Source organism: Pinus tabuliformis, chromosome 2_2 (assembly GCF_031772625.1).
Source record: "Pinus tabuliformis cultivar Carrire ecotype Pingquan chromosome 2_2, CPIR1, whole genome shotgun sequence".
Classification (NCBI taxonomy): domain Eukaryota; kingdom Viridiplantae; phylum Streptophyta; class Pinopsida; order Pinales; family Pinaceae; genus Pinus; species Pinus tabuliformis.
In genome coordinates, this window is record NC_142300.1 from 823,372,087 (window position 1) to 823,387,481 (window position 15,395).

At 37.3% G+C, this 15,395-nt stretch overlaps 1 pseudogene across 1 annotated transcript; it reads left to right on the plus strand.

Moving 5' to 3' along the window:
- The first annotated feature begins 2,013 nt into the window (after window positions 1–2,013).
- LOC149195511 (subtilisin-like protease SBT1.7 pseudogene) lies at window positions 2,014–5,996 on the plus strand (annotated as a pseudogene). Its single transcript, XR_016255148.1, has 2 exons — window positions 2,014–2,125; window positions 3,515–5,996. The product of XR_016255148.1 is annotated as a subtilisin-like protease SBT1.7 pseudogene (transcript).
- Window positions 5,997–15,395: the final 9,399 nt, after the last annotated feature.

A 15,395-nucleotide genomic window follows, 5' to 3' on the forward strand; every position in this document is an offset into this window, starting at 1 on the left:
TGTCAATAGCTTCATGGATGATGAGATTTGGACGGTAAGAAATAAGGGATAGTATGAGAAATTCTTGTTCAACATTTGAAAATATTCCAAGGGATTTGGTGTGGAATTGAAGAAATAGGGAAAAAACTACTATTACAAGATTTATTTATCTTTTGGAAATATAATTGGAGCAATAACCACCCAAAACATCAATTTGGAAAAAAAAATCATAGTTAGCATTTGATCTTCAAAACATTTATAGTTTTACACCATCTGAAAGTAAAAAAAAATTAACCAAATTTTCTAAATTTGGAATTTAGTACAAAAAGGTTAAGACTGACAATTTTGTATTGGTGTAGAAAATGACTAAAATATTAGATCACTAAGATGAACATTTCGAGTGTATCTTAGTAACTATAATTGATATAATTTTTTTTCATTCTCACTTAATTTTCTCTGGTACCACGAAGAAGTTGGTCTCTAACCAACTTTAAACCAACAAAAGTGAAAAATTTGGGTAGTAAAAGTAATTTTTGAATTGAGCATTGGTATAGTCATAAAGCTATTTTAAAGGATAATATAATAGACGATTTTTTTTTATTTTTTTATTTTTAAATAGGCTTTATTGGATTACTCCATAAAATTAGCAAAATAGAGCCTCTAGGCTTGATTGGACCAAATAATAATCCTTGTGCATGCATTATCTCCAAGGTGCCTTGAAATTGGTGTAAGGATTGTGTGATGGAACAAAGTTCAAAATGAGGCATAAGTAGCCTTAAGAAGATTGTAAGTGCTATGTAATGGAACATCTACGGAAGGATGTTAACTTATTTGGATAAGGAAGTTAATTATCGTGTAAAAGGGATGACTCTTAACTTGTGATTTAAGGATGTTAATGCTTTAGCCAAAATGAATATGATACATTAACCATAATCAACATGTATAGTTTAATTTGTAGGGACAAATGGCAGAGAATAGCTATGGTGCTCTTGATTGTTAATGTTATTATTGTATAAAACCATAAACCACATTCAACCCTTGGGACACAAACCACATCCAAAGACTCAAACATTGAACCGAGAAGACCGACCAAGACGAAACTAGCAACAACACATGATCTTACCAACTCCAGACACCAACAAGACTTTCCAATTGTTAACCATAGCCTTCTAACAAGATTATACCAAACAAAAACCTTGTTTCCCAACTTTCAAATTGGAGCAGCTCACTGAATTCCTTTTCTTTCAGACCATATTGTCACATCCCACCACACCAGAACCTCACCACAAACAACCTTCGAATTCAGACAAATCCATGGCATTGAGGGGCTTGTCTCTCCCAAACCCAACCTTCCCAAAAAAAATTTACCACCCATTCCCACCATTACATAGCACCTGTACCAATTGGTGAACTACATGCTCATACATGTATTAAAAATTCCAGGTGCTTCATTTCCTCATCAATGTGCGATTACAAGTTCAAAAGTGATGGGCACATTGCCCCCAAACCCCACTCCCTCCATAATAACACCCCATTGGGGGTGAATTTTTACATAGGAAAAATAGTAGAAAATTTTAGCAAATAATTACTTAACAAATTTTAATAAATAATTACTTAAATTATTTCAAAATTTTAGTTGTTTTAATTTTTTCTCCAAATTTGAATATATGATACTTTTTATGTCAAAGTGAATAGCTATAATGACATTTGAATTGACATCATCACGATGGTGAACTGGTTGCGTAGAGGTCTTTCTTGGAGTTGTTTCTTTGGGTCCCTTAATAATTCCTTTGTAAGTTTGTTGTTTCAAAAGAGTAATTGTATGTCAAATCAAGAACCAGGAAATCTCTGTTGGAAGTCACGTATTTATTTAATAGGCAAGGCAGACCAGGACCCAGGTTTTATCGTCACGTTTCAATAAATGATTTGCTAATATCTTGGACTCGTGAAGTAACAATCACGATTTACGATAGGGAATTTGCGCCGACTAGGGTATTTGAGGCCGATTCGCGACAGAGAATTTACACCGATTCTGCCAACAGCCCCGTCTGTATCTATATCGTTCCTGCCATGGACTCTTCATCTCTGCCCACGGAACCGAGTACCATATCCACTTGTTTCTTCAGGCAGAGCAACCGTTCGTAAGGTACTATTATTTATTCTTGTTACCATAATTGCCAATTTCGCGTTAATCATGGAGAAAATTTCGAAAATTCGTCAATTCCTTTTGAATAGTGAATAGTTTGATGAAATTTGAACAGTGAATAGTTTGATGAAATTCTATTCAGTTCGTTTACGGATTTGCTTGTTTTTCAATGGGGGTCACAAGATGGTAATGTCAGTACTATGCATAACACATATAGTGTTGGTTAATACAAAGAGATAATTTTAGTTATCAAGGGTGGGGTTGATCACCTTTTTATAGTATCTTAACTTTGGGGTAGATCACCTCCGGGTTCTTTCATAGTGTTGGTCAACACAAAGAGATAATTCTAGTTATCAAGGGTGGGGTTGATCACTTATAGTATCTTAACTTTGGGGTAGATCACCTCCAGTTTCACTTGGAAGCTCATGAAAATTAGTTCTTATCCTAGAGATGGTCCTTTTTTTTCATAGTGTTGGTCAACACAGAGAGATAATTCTGATTATCAAGGGTGGGTTGATCACCCTCGAGCTCCTTATCATCCCACAATTTGTTTCCTTATCATCCCACAATTTGTCCTTAAAATTTTACCCTCCACCTCATCATCCCACAATTTGTCCTTAAAATTGGAGGCAATAGTATCTTTGACACTACCCTTGCTTTTCATGATGACCTCCTCCTTAATCCCCCAATGGTTGGTTGAGCCAACACTGGGCATCCTTATGCCATAAGGGAAAGTGGGGGTTTTTACTAAAGTTAGAAGCATTTTTTGGAAGACTCTTGGATTCTATGTTGTAAAACTTCTTCTTATATATCACATATCTAAACATAGTTGTGCTTTCAATGTGGGAGAAACTAGCTTCAATAAAGAAGTTATAGAGAGTATTTCCCTTATCTAACAGCTGTAGATTATGAATTGTTTTTAAATCATCTCAATCTTTTTCAGGACTCTCAATAAATGTAACCCTAAACTTTACATCCATATAAAAATGTCAATGATCGTGAATATTTTTTCAATATATCTATTTTGATTGATTTTAGAAATTATTCGTTGATTTTAGAAATTATTCAAATTTTAAAATAAATAAGTAAAGGAACCGAACTCATTACTGTGTTAAAGGAATGGAAAAAATATATATATATATATATATCCCGTCTTTAAAATGTATGTTATCGAATAAGAAAATTTTTCATCCGAATTCGAATTCGAATTGTACCTTAGTTACTGTAATTGTTAACAAATTCATCGTAACCGAGTTGTATCCAGCACCTCTTCGGAAATTACGAGCTATTTTCTTCTGAATAGTATCGGCTATCTGGTTGAAATTTGCGCAGTATAACATTCCAAAGTTGATCCTATACATATAAACTTATGAAATACTTTCTTGTCAGGTTTGATCGCTTAATGTAATTCAGTGAATAATAATGAAGGACACGGGAAGGATCCTGGTCTGCATAGCCTTGATCGTTGCAACAGCGAGAAACGTTAGTGCAATTTATCCCAAAGAAACGACCGGACAACACCAGACGTTCATAGTTCACATGAACCCGACGAAGGTTCGAATCGCCGATTCTATAAATCCCGCAACCTGGTATGCATCTTTCATTCGTGACGCAGTTGTGAAAGCGGGAGCAATAAATGACGAAGAATTGGCAAAATCGAGTATACTATACACATACAATACTGTTCTCACTGGATTCGCAGCTAAATTGAGCGAAAATCAGGTGACCGCAATCAAAGCCATGGAGAGCTGCATGGGCGTTTATCCAGACAAACTTCTGAAGCTCCACACAACGTATACTCCCCATTTCCTAGGCTTGAAAAGAGGGCAAGGCCTCTGGTCTGAGTCCACGGGCTACGCTACGAATGTAATAGTAGGCGTTCTCGACACCGGAGTGTGGCCTGAGCACCCCAGCTTTGCGGATCATAAAACCCAGTCGCCGGTGCCATCCAAGTGGAAGGGGCATTGCGAGACAGGTAAAACATTCAACGCTTCCAACTGCAACAAGAAACTCATCGGGGCGCGCTTCTTCTACAAAGGGTACGAGTCCGACACCGGTCCTATAAATGAAACAGTGGAATATAAATCCCCTCGGGACTCGAATGGGCATGGGACCCACACTGCGTCCACAGCGGCAGGTAACGTAATACCGGGCGCCGACGTTGTGGGTTACGCTAAAGGCACGGCCACGGGCATGGCACCGGGAGCGCGAGTGGCGGTGTATAAGGTATGCTGGTCTCAAGGTTGCTCCAACTCCGACATCTTGGCAGGCATGGACACAGCGGTGTCGGATGGAGTGGACGTCTTATCTATATCCCTTGGAGGAGGCTCGCACGGCTTTCCGTTTTATGCAGACAGCGTAGCTGTAGGGGCATTCGGTGCGGTGGCGAAGGGGGTTTTCGTTTCTTGCTCTGCGGGGAATAATGGGCCTATTTCCTCATCGTTGTCCAACGAGGCGCCGTGGATAATGACGGTGGGGGCAAGTTCCGTGGACCGAAGTTTTCCCGCGATTGTCGTGTTGGGAAACGGTCGCGCCTACCGTGGCGCATCTCTCTACAGAGGAAAGCCTCTCGGAACCAAACCCAATTTGGCACTCGTGTACGGAGTTTTCTGTTTGGATGGCTCTCTGGAACCCGAGATGGTCCGACGGAAAATCGTGGTCTGCGAACAAGGAATCACAGCTAGCACCGAAAAGGGGCAAGTGGTGGCCATGGCCGGAGGGATTGGCATGATACTACTCACTCGCAACGGAGGCGGAGAACAACTCATAGCTGAAGCGCACGTTTTGCCTGCTACGTATGTCGGTAACAAGGCCGCGAAGGCAATCAGAGATTACGTGAATTCAAACACGAGCCTTAGCCCATCGGGAACAATTGTTTTCTATGGCACCACTTACCACAGAGAAGAGGCGCCAATTTTGAGCTCCTTTTCGTCCCGTGGTCCGAATTCCGTAAGCCCAGACATTCTGAAGCCCGATGTAATCGCCCCGGGGCTTAACATTCTAGCAGCTTGGCCCCTCAACATGAGCCCCTCACGGCTGCCCTCTGATAAACGAAGAACAAAATTCAATCTCGACTCTGGCACTTCCATGTCCTGTCCCCATGTCAGTGGATTGGCTGCTCTGCTGAAAGCCGCGCATCCAGATTGGAGCCCGGCTGCTCTCAAGTCTGCCCTCATTACCACGGCTTATGTTACCAATAACAAGGGGAACCCAATAATGGACGACTCATTACCAGGCTCCCTAGCCATTCCTTTCGAAATGGGTGCGGGCCACGTAAATCCTGAGAAAGCACGAGAACCGGGGCTTGTCTACGATATCGGCACTGAAGATTACGTTAACTATCTTTGTAGCTTGAACTATTCGTCTTCCGAGATTGGTGTGCTGACAAAGACACGGGTTTCCTGTCCAAAGCAAATTCCGAAGCCGGGCGATCTGAATTATCCTTCTTTTTCGGTGGTGTTTTATTCCTCTGGCAAAGCGTCTGCTACTTTCACAAGGAAGGTCACCAATGTGGGGCCTGATAATTCAACTTACTCTGTACAAGTTGTGGAGCCGTCGGGAGTGAAGGTGACTGTGAAGCCCAAAACATTGGTGTTCACTAAGAAGAATCAAAGACATCTGTATACTGTAAGCTTTGGTGTTGAGAAGTCCTCTGCCTCTGGAGCTTATGGTTCGATCACTTGGTCGTCTGGCGTCTACACGGTTCGGAGCCCGGTCGCTGTTATATGGGTGGATCGATCATTAAGCTTCCGGGATGATGACGGCCTGGTCGCTTAGATATTTAGATATTGTGGTTTATCTACGTCACTCTCATGGCGACCTATCTGTAATAAGTACTGCATCATATGGAAAATAACCTAATAAAATACATTTATTGGACTATCAATATGGGTTATAATTGCATGAATAGATTCATTAGACGATGTTAATGTATGTAACACATATAATATACTAGTATATCTTAGTAAACATATATTATCAAGTGCATTTACTTAAAAATTTGCAAGCCTGGTTCCCCAATACGAAAAATATGATATATAACTAAATATAATCCTTAAATTCTTATCATTTTACCATCAATAAATAAATAAAAAAATAATTTTAAATATATATTTTTTATCGGTGGGAAAATTTATCATAATTTAGTTTTTAGTTTTATGAGAAAAAATTTCGGCGTAAATCAATTCAACAACATAATTTATAAATTGTTAAACCATTGGTGAAGACAAGCATTTCTGGCTGCTATCCACGAATGCACGTTGACTCATCACTCTTAAAAAGGTAAGCTTTCACTCGTCCCATATGCCTCTAGGTCTCAATTCAACAACATAATTTATAAATTGTTAAACCAGTGGTGAAGACAAACATTTATGGCTGCTATCCACAAATGCACGCTGACTCATTACTCTTAAAAAGGTAAGCTTTCACTCCTCCCATATGCCTCTAGGTCGTTAACAGGTTTTTTTACTTCCCAAAAAAACGAACTTTTAGCCAAACAAATTTTTTTTTAAACCATACTCAAAACCCACTTAATTTATATATAATATTAAAATAAAATATATAAAATTTATAATCTTATATTTAAAATGAATTATAAATTTAGAATTAAAAAACTAATAAAATTATTAAATTAAATTATAATTAATAATTAATATCATAATATGATTATAATTTTCATAATATAATTATGAATTTTATATTGAATTACACTGCAGCCCTATTAATTATAATAAAATTATTAAATTAAATTATAATTAATAATTAATATCATAATATGATTATAATTTTCCTAATATAATTATGAATTTTATATTGAATTACACTGCAGCCCTATTACCTCAGTAATATAAAGAAACAATGTTTCATATCCACGAACAATTCATGATAGTCTAAACCTTTGATTTAGATAGTTTAATTATCTCTAAAATTTAATATTAACAATAAATGTGAAATACCATTCAAATTTGTTTATAATTTTAATTAAATGAATATTATTAGATTTAATATGGTTATATCTTGATAGTGATTGGTAGATATCAACCTAACTCGCAGGGTGAAACACTGTCTTATTCAGATAAAGGTGAAATAATTTTTTATTCAGAAAACCATGTAGTCTTTGTTTTGCTTTATTATTTTTTAATAAAATATATATATATATATATATATATATATATATTGTGTTATTAAAACTAAATAGAGTTGTTTTTAATGTGATTTTTTTGGATTTTTTTTGGTGTCCTAGAAAATTGAAGTAAAATTTTGATTTGTGTTATTTAAGCTAGTTTTTTGAATGTCGTTATGAATGGATTCAACATTTTAAAAAACCCTAAAACACTTCTATTATGTAAAAATTACTTTCAAATTTGTGATTTCAATAAATTTATGATTTTAGAGAAATTAAATAGAAAAACCCACTAAAAAATAACTCCCTAACTTGAAATCCAAAAAATATTATATATTATATTAACTTATTCTGCCAAAATGTTGGCCCTTGGCCCCTTACAACAACCTTTGCCGGTGTGAAACTAACATATAATCCCACTACGACTCCACTTCCATTCTCATCTTCCAACTTTAAGGTGATGGGAATTTCATACACCTAGCCTCGACAAAACAATGACAGATCACTTCACCAACTTCATTGCAATTCCTTCAATGGCAAGGATTTTAAGAGGAGTATCAAAGGAAGGTCTATCTCAAGAATCGGTCAAATGGTATATGGATATTCTTTTGGAAAACATCACTTACAACATGGAAGAATTTATCCTTCGAGGAACATAATTGTGAACATATTTTCTCTTTTTTTCCCTGTTGAAGGACTTCCTCTGCTTGGCCACTAGGCATTTCACAGTGTCCTCTGCGAAGTGGGGTTTCTCCTTTGCAGATGGTGACTATCCTTTTCTTTTCAACAGGGTTTATTTTTTGCTCCAAGTATTGCGTTGTACTTCTACCTATTAATGTTACTATTACACATAGCTTCCATAATCTAGCTTCACTGGTCCTTCCTTCTAATGTTTTAGGGGAAGATGATTCATGTTGTTACACATGAAGCTTATTGTATTTGATTACTATTTTTGATTGGCATGTTTTGCTAGACTATCTGTATGTTTTGTAAATTTCTCTCTGATATTAATATAAATAGCATTTTTTTCGTACTATAAAAAAAGAAAAAGAAAAAAAAAGAAGGATTTTAAGAGGAGTGGTGAAGGGGCTATTTTTTTCTTAATATGCGGTTGGACAATCAAAAGTACAAATAAAAGTCAAAAGTACTATTAACGTTTTTTTATAAAATAAATATTTAATATTTATCATTATTTTGTTTGTTAAATGTATGTGTTTCTTCCTAAAAGGTTAAAGGTTCAAAACCAGAGGGTTGTATTTATGTTTTCTTATACTTAGCAGTCAAATAACTACTTGGAAGTGGATCCCTTGTCTCACAAACAAAGGGTCTCATATATCAATTTGGTGTCTGATTTGGCTGTGACATTAAAATTAGATAATAATAATAATCAAGCTTCTTGGTGGATTATTAACTTGAAGTGTCATTTTAAATTTTCATCTATGTTTAAAGGATTACAAAGAGTGAATTTTTTTAGTGTGAAAATGTGTGCTTTAAGGTCTCTAGTTGGGTAATTGTGTAATTTTTATTATATTTTAAATGTCAATCTCATCTTTTACAACCAACTTTTTCACATTGGTTTGAAGTCATCTCTTGCTTTTTTTCCTCACTTGTAAGTATTATTTGGGACTTTTCCTCATATAAAGCTTCATTCCCTTTTAAACAAACTTTTTCTTTGAAATCAATTCCCTCTAACTTAAAATCCAACTCAAGTTTTATACCTCCATCAATAAAATTATTATTATTATTTAAAATTATTAATTACTAGCTAGTCCTTTTGCCCTTCCTTTTTTGCACCTTGTGCCGAACATCTGAAATTGGTTCTAAAGGAACCATTGGCAAATCATTTTCTACGACCACCTAGGGTGATTCTTGATCAGAATCGGAGATTTCCGATACATGGACTCTTTTTGTGCCCCCAATACTATCTGAAATCTACATACTAACATGAACAGTGTCCTACTAAATTTGTACAACTGATCCTTTCGGTGGTTGGGAGGCCTCTTCCGACTGATATCTAAAGTGAACCATATTTCCTACATCATGATGGGATTAAGGATTCTCTATAATTTCTTCTTCCTTCTTTCTTAGAAGGGATTGGCTTTGAAAAGTGTCATCCTTTTAGATGGTTGCGTTGCCTATTTTTTTTTTCTAGTGTTTTCTTAGCGTGCAAGAAAGTATTATGCAAATGACCTATTTGAAAACATTCACGACGTGGGAATGTCATGTTTTCTTAGTTTAGGACCTCTCATCACTGAAAGTTATTGTGCTTCAAGGTTATATGGTATTGAAGTCCTTTGCACAGGTATATTTCCTCACATATTCTGGAAAAGGTGAAGAGGCATTTTTATGTTCTTTCCATATCCCATATTTTGAATTTACCCAATGCATTTCCTATGTCTTCAAGAAATTTATGGTGCCAAAAAGGAAGGGGAAAGTTTGGACACTTCACCCAAATGCATGGAAGCAACTACCATTTTTGAGGCATCAAACTCCAGAAACCATGGGGTGGTGAATAAACTTGCATTTCCCCAAAACGATGGCCCTTCTTGTAAAACAAAATAAAAGTCCTTTTGAGTGTCTGATTGGACTATGAAGAATCCTTTAGAGCACAGGTATATGCCACAATTTGGTGTCCAAAACGAGAAGATCCATTGGGTAAGAACTTCTGATTTTGGCCATAAGCCATTAAATCTACAAATGGTTTCCCTTTTCGAAAGGGATAAATAAAGAGAAAAGACCTTTGCATTGTTAACCTCCACAAATGGGATGTTCCATTTGGTCAACAATATAGTGAGCGAGGACAATTTGGGACTGATTTGCAGATCCAAAAGCCCCTCCTTGTTGAAAAGGCAACAAGAAATTCCTAATTTAATTTTATCCTTAATTAAATCAGGAAAAAATCAAAATTCCACACTAGTAGACAACTTGAATGAGTTAACCGAGTTATTATCACTCAATTAGCTTAGTTAATTCAAGTTGGACGGAGAAATTGAGTTGTGTACAGTGATTCCTAAATTTTAGGAACCTAGGTTGAGTTAATTTCAGTTGTAGCAATTTAATTCAGTTAAATTGAGTTATGGTTAGTTAAACTAGTTCCAACTATTGGAAGAACTAGTTGGAGGTCTAGCAATGGGGTGCAACTTCTGTGTTTAACCAGTTAACTAATCAATCAACCTAAATTAACTCATGCATGCACAAAATTTGAGTTACCCGTTTGAGATTGGAGTTGAATGACAATTTTCTATTAGTTGTAGAATATTTCAAATTGTAGAGGTCATGCATGCAGTCAAAGGAATGCCTAAAGGTATTGTGCAATTCTCATTGAGGAAATTCTTATTTAATAGGGGCTAATTTCCTAGAGGAACAACATAAGGAAATAGGAGCTTGGAGGCTTGGAAATTTGGCTAAGTATTGGCTAGAGGCAATCAGTCATGTAGAGGATAGAAAAGCTTGTGCAGGTTGAGCTCAATTTTGAGTGAATCATATTGGATTAATCCATATTCTTTGATTAATGCAATATACATAGTAAGGGGTTTTGAGCAGTCACTTTCCCCTAGATAAAATTAAGAGTATGTGTGTTGAATCGTGTCTCATCTTTACGTTGTGATTTCACGATCGATTAATTTATTTCCACTAATGAGTAGAGTAGAATCAAGTCTTTTGTTTTAGAAAATTCCATAAGTAGTTTAAATCTACAAAGAATTTCTACATGGTATTAGGGCAGGAATCATAGTAGAGAAGACAATTTGAAGTTGTCTTTGTAGGTGGATTGAATTTACAGGATCAATTCTTCAGAGCTAGCAGGATGGCTTTCTATGGACTGAGACTCGAGTATGCCCTTGAGGGTAGCTTGAATTATGTTGCTTGGAAGGACAGGATGGATGCAGTGTTGGAAGATAATGGGCTGAAGGAATTCATAGATAAATATATCGAGAAGCCTCCAACATATGATGCTCAAGATCTAGCAGAATGGAAGAAGTGTGTATCGAAGGCGAGCAGGCTCATATTGGAGGTAGTTCGAGGCCATATTGTCTCGAATCTCCACGTGAAATAGACTCCATATGTAATGTGTGAAGCATTGACAAATATAATCCAAAACATGAGTAACCATAGGAAGCTAGCACTCAAGGACAAGCTTCGAAGCATAAAGATGCAAAAGAATAACACAATTTTGTAGTATCTGAGCAAGTTTACATAGTGTTGTGATGAACTTGGCGGGGTTGGTGTTACTGCCCCTGAAGAAGATTTGGTAGCTCTAGCTTTGTTGGGTCTTCCCAAGAGTTGGCACAGTTATCAAGATTTAGTAAATGATAGAGAGAAACTACCATAATGGGAGTGGTTATGGTCCTATCTAGTGCAGGAAGAAATAAGGTGGAACAACAGAGACGGGATCTCATCTAAAGAAGAGGAGGAGGACTTTGCATTAGTCTGCAAAGGAATGAAGGCCAAGGGGAAGAAGTCCCAAGATGAGGTTGATTCCTAACAAGAGGGAAATAATAAAGACTTGTAGAAAATCAAGTGTTTTCATTGTCATGAATTCAGGCATTATCATTAGGGGAATTTTGAGGTCTAAAATGGGCCTCCTAAGAAAAATGTACAACCAAAATAAACTTTATTAGAACCAAAGGATTCAATACGATGATGTCAACTATGGGGGACGATTCAACATTTTTGGAGTAAAAAAGTAAAAAGATTAAAAAATAATAAAATAGAAAAAAAAACTACTTTTTCAACTCATATTTTCAACTTATCTCCTTAACGTTTTACTCAAATTTCGAGTGAGAATAATTGTTGGATGCAAAATTTAATTCTTCATCCAAGGAGTACCCATGTTGCATACTTTCGATGGACCCTACTACACTAAAAATGAGAAAAACACGAAAAGACGTGAAATCATGTTTTTCATGTTTTTTCTCATTTTTATTGTAGTACGGTCCATCAAAAGTATGAAACATGGGTGATCCTTGGATGAGGAATCAAATTTTGCATCTAATGAGTATTTCCACTCGAAATCTGAGTAAACGCATAGGAAACTAAGTTGAAAATATGAGTTGAAAAATTAGTTTTTTCTTTTTTTCCTTCTAAAATTTGATGATGTAATCTAATCTTATTTTTTTATTTCCACTATTATTTTATAATTTCATTAGGAGGCCCATTTTAGACCTCAAAATTCCCCTAATGTTCACGAAGTGTCCACCCAAGATGGAAAGGAAGAAGGAGCCTACAATAGAAGCAATAGGTTAAGCTTTGGATTCATAGTTCGAGCTTGATTTTACTATCATTGCATGCATGAAAAACACATTAATGGGAATCATGTGGTATATAGATAGTGGTGCCTCGTTACACATGACGTGGAAAAGAGATTTCTTCAGTGACTTGGAGGAGAAAGACCTCAAGAAGAACATTGAGTTTGGAGATGACGAAAGGTATAATGTGATCAATATTGGTACAAATATTTTTCTAAGGGAGTTAGGCTCCCCTCTTAGACTCAAGGATGCGATGTTTATTCCAGGACTAAGGAAAGTTCTTGTTTGCATTGCGGTGTTGTAGAATCATGGCTACGATGTGATATTCAGCAAAGGAAAGGCATTCCTAGGACACATCACCGCGTGACAAGTGAAGTAGATCAGTGTGCGAGTCAAGATCCTTTATACACTTGAGGTTGAAGATGCATGCAAAGCCTTGAGGAGCAAGGAAAATGTTAGAGACTTGGTGGTTGAGAGGGATCATGATTTACGTCTCAAAATGAAGCCTCAGAAGCAGCCTTAGCAAGTTGTGGAGAAACCACAAATGGAGAAGAAGAGAGATCTCCATTAGGGAGATATTTCGAGCTAAGTGGGCAAAGGGAGCGCATGCAGCCATACCTCCAAGTGTGAGGTGGGGAAATGTGAAGCAATAGCCCCAGGAGTTGTTACAGGGAAAAGTGTCTATTTAGAACTGCTCTATCCCACTAAGGTGTGACATCTGCCTTAGAAACAAACAGAGAAAAACTACTTTTGTATTTCCTTTATGAATTATAGATAGAGAGGAATAGAAAGAACCAACCTCTTTCTTGCGCTAATCCTTTGATTCGATCCCTCTCTTCTTTGATAGTCTCCAGCTACCTGCTCCCTAGCACGCCCAACTTCACAAAGTACCTGTAAGATCACAGAAGCATAGCACTATACAAAGACATGGATCTATATTCATAAATAATTTAGGATCAGATTTAAATTGACCATACAAATGTAACAAGCATCAATGATACAAAAGCATGGAGGAAAACTCAAATAGCTTTTATTGATAAACAAGAAAAGATCCAGGAGGAGTTACAACCAGTGGTTCCGACCCAGCATCAACCTCCCAGCAAAGAAGCCCCTCTTCACCTCAAACAAAGCTTAGATCACCCAACAATCTAATGTTTGTCTCTAGAAACCAACAACAATTCCTTACAATATGCAAAATTCCAGCCTCTGGATCTCTGGGATGAGGGATCCATATATAGATATCTGTGAGGGGGATGAGTCAGCTTGTGATTTGATTAGTGTCTTCTCTCTGTCAGTTCTTGCTTCCACTTGGAGACTGAGGGCCTCCTACAAATCCTTGGTCGAATTCAGTGAGGCAAGTGTCACAGGAGAAGATTCTGGAAGCTTCCATTGCCTCTCCACCTCGCGGAATGACACTACCATTTGTCATTTCTCGCCCATCGCACCCCACAAAAGGGAGTTTTGAAATGCAACGAACCCTCACAGTGCATTTGGGTGAGATGCAACGCACCTAGCCAGTGGAGCAACTGCAATGATCTTGTTTTGACCAATTTTGAGTAGTTTTTCATGGAGAATTTCTGGAGCTGTAATCTGTTGACCTTGTTCCTTTAGGGCTTAGAACAACACTTTTAGGGACTTAGGAGCCCTTGGTTTATGGACATTTCATGCTTGGAGTTGTAGGGCACAAAAATGTCTATAACAGTTTCCCCCTAAAGTATGAGGCCGTTAACCTTTTGGTGTCGGGTGAGATGCTTTATTATGAGGATCCGAAGTTCTTTCAATGCTGGGAGGAGACCTATAATAAGATACAATACAATAAATTATCTTCATAATATTTTCATGATCTAGCTGAGGCGGGCATTCCCATGCTCAGCTTTATAAATTCATTTTCATGTACATAGGACAGACAACCGTCTTAGTGTAGACTGATGATTCCGATACAGCCATCATCCTTTTGGTAGGATGATTATCAGTGCTACAATGCTGTACATTTAATGTCTTTATTTCCCTGAATATATATCGCAACCCGGATGGATGAAACTAGATCCGGGGTCTTCAATCTCGTCCGATCTTCACTCGAAGTACAAGTCAATCCATGTGAGAAATGTTCTGAAGTCGAACATGGAAAGACATCGCTTGATTACCAATCAATGATGTAAACTGTTAACAAGCGTGAGAGGAATCACCGATAATGATAATGACCCTCAAGGTATTGCAGTATAATTCACGTGGTGTGAATAAAGGACTTGGCGTCGAACACCACGCAAAATCTTTCGGTCGAAGGCCATTGATGTAAACCTGTCGCCGGAAGTGAGAAACTTGCGAATGAGGCATGCAAGCTTCAAAGTACTGAAAGGGGTGTTCCTAGATCAACTTCTTGGATAATGAGCTGATGTCGACAAGAAGTGATCCGTCACAAGAGGGTCTTAATGAATCCCACATCAATGACACGGAACGGAGCAAATGATTTTAATGGAGGTGAAAACGATCTGATGATATAAGGTTCAGAGTGGCGGTCATGAAAGAATGGAGTATAATGTATGGTAGGGGGTGAGACACAGGTGACTTCTCTGGATGACTTCTCTTGAACATATTGGCGACACTGATGTGATAGATTGGTAGCATTAACCCCAAATGTGGATGGTATGGCGTGACCATGGTGATGTGACCGGTGAATGAAACAACCCAACCCGACTCGGACACGGAGTGGAAGTGTCATGTTCAAGAGCGACTTGCTACCAACAAAGTTTCTTTGAGTTTTCCTCCCAATTTTTCCCCAGTCATTGCTGACCAATACCTCTTTATTTTTGTCAAGCTTGAGGAGGATAACATATGCTTGTTCTATAATTTGCCCTTCGGGCAAACTCATCGCTATGTTTTAACGAGCCTAGCGATAGTGAAA